The following is a 2,356-nucleotide window of genomic DNA, read 5'->3' as shown; positions in this document are numbered from 1 at the left end:
GGTGAGAAAAGTAAGGTGAGGAGCAGTAACAGAGTATGCTACATTTGTATCAGAAAGTGAGAGCAGACCGCTTCTCCACTGCTGGTGGGTGTGCAAGTTAGTTCAACCATTGTGGAAGACAGTGTGGCTATTCCTCAAAGACCTAAAAACAACTATCATTCAACCCAGCAATCTCATTACTGGGTATAAACCCAGAGGAATATAAATTGTTCTACCATAAAGACACATGCATGCATATGTTCATTGCAGCACTATTCACAATAGCAAAGACATAGAATCAACCTAACTGCCCATCAGTGGTAGACTGGATAAAGACAACGTGCCTCGCCGGGCGCGGTGGCTCACGCCTGTGATCCCAGCACTTTGGGAGGCTGAGGCAGGTGGATCACGAGGTCAAGAGATCCAGACCATCCTGGTCAACATGGTGAAACCCTGTCTCTACTAAAAAAAAAAAAAATACAAAAAATTAGCTGGGCATGGTGGCACGCACCTGTAATCCCAGCTACTCAGGAGGTTGAGGCAGGAGAATTTCTTGAACCCAGGAGGTGGAGGTTGCGGTGAGCCGAGATCTCGCCATTGCACTCCAGCCTGGGCAACAAGAGTGAAACTCCGTCTCAAAAAAAAGAAAAGAAAGAAAATGTGCCTCAGCCCATCACTTCCCGAGTGCCTTTCTGGTGACCCCGCAGTCAGTGTGTGAGGGGAGGGCAGACAGACCCACCAGACGCCAATGGAGCAGGTCGCTGACAAGGCCCCATGCGTGAGATCATGCACATCCAGGCTGGCCAGTGTGGCAACCAGATTGGCGCCAAGTTTTGGGAGGTCATCAGTGATGAACATGGTATTGACCCCACTGGCTGTTACCATGGAGACAGTGATTTGCAGCTGGAGAGAATCAATGTTTACTGCAATGAAGCACTGGTAACAAATACGTTCCCTGGGACATCCTCGTGGATCTGGAGCCAGGCATGATGGATTCTGTTAGGCCTGGATCGTTCGGCTAGATCTTCAGACCAGACAATTTTGTGTTTGGCCAGAGTGGAGCTGGGAATAACTGGGCCAGGGGTCACTACACAGAGGGAGCTGAGCTGGTAGACTCGGTCCTGGATGTGGTGAAGAAGGAGTCAGCTGTGACTGTCTTCAGGGCTTCCAGCTGACCCACTCTCTGGGGGGTGGCACGGGGTCCGGAATGGGCACTCTGCTCATCAGCAAGATCTGGGAGGAGTACCCAGACAGCATCATGAACACTTCCAGCATCATGCCCTGACCCAAGGCGTCAGACACGGTGGTGGAGACCTACAATGCCACCCTTTCTGTCCACCAGCTGGTGGAAAACACAGATGAAACCTACTGCATAGACAATGAGGCCCTGTATGACATCTGCTTCTGCACCCTGAAGCTCACCACCCCCATCTATGGGGACCTCAACGACCTGGTGTCGGCCACCATGAGCGGGGTCACCACTTGCCTGCGCTTCCCGGGCCAGCTGAACGCAGACCTGCGCAAGCTGGCAGTGAACATGGTGTCCTTCCCGTGCCTGCACTTCTTCATGCCAGCTTAGTGCCCCAGACCAGCCAGGACAGCCAGCAGTACCGCGTGCTCACGGTGCCCGAGCTCACCCAGCAGATGTTTGACTCCAAGAACAGGATGGCCGCCTGTGACCCCCACCACGGCCGCTACCTGACAGTGGCTGCCATCTTCCAGGGCCACATGTCCATGAAGGAGGTGGATGAGCAGATGCTCAACGTGCAGAACAAGAACAGCAGCTACTTTGTAGAGTGGATCCCCAGCAACATGAAGACGGCCATGTGTGACGTCCCGCCCCGTGGCCTAAAGATGTCAGCCACGTTCATCGACAAGAGCACAGCCATCCAGGAACTGTTCAAGTACATCTCGGAGCAGTTCACAGCCATGTTCTGGCGCAAGGCCTTCCTGCACTGGTACACGTGCGAGGGCATGGACCAGATGGGGTTCACTGAGGCCGAGAGCAACATGACCGACCTGGCGTCTGAGTACCAGCAGTACCAGGATGCCATGGCCGACGAACAAGGGGAGGTCAAGGAGGAGGAGGGCGAGGAGGAGGCATAGATGCCCCAGAGGTGTGTTAGGGAAAGCAGAGGAGGAAGGCGAGGGGGTGGGGGGCTTCCCGGGAGGATACTCTGGCAGTTGAAGGAAAGAAGCATGGTCCGCTTTAGGTGTGCGCTGGGTCTCTGGTGCTCTTCACTGTTGCCTGTCACTTTTTTCTTCTTTTTTTGTAATATCAATGACATCAATGTAACATTTGAGAATATTTCTGAATTACTGTTGTAATGGCTAAAATCACATAAACATTTATATTGGAAAAAAGAAAATGGGGTAC

At 52.8% G+C, this 2,356-nt stretch overlaps 1 pseudogene; it reads left to right on the top strand.

Moving 5' to 3' along the window:
- Window positions 1-753: 753 nt before the first annotated feature.
- On the top strand, window positions 754-2,085 carry LOC105712702 (tubulin beta-2B chain-like; annotated as a pseudogene).
- The last annotated feature ends 271 nt before the right edge of the window (window positions 2,086-2,356 follow it).

This window comes from Aotus nancymaae, unplaced genomic scaffold (genome assembly GCF_030222135.1).
Source record: "Aotus nancymaae isolate 86718 unplaced genomic scaffold, 86718_ANA_hifiasm-v0.15.2.pri h1tg000008l, whole genome shotgun sequence".
NCBI classification, from domain to species: domain Eukaryota; kingdom Metazoa; phylum Chordata; class Mammalia; order Primates; family Aotidae; genus Aotus; species Aotus nancymaae.
This window is presented reverse-complemented; position numbering and strand designations above follow the sequence as displayed.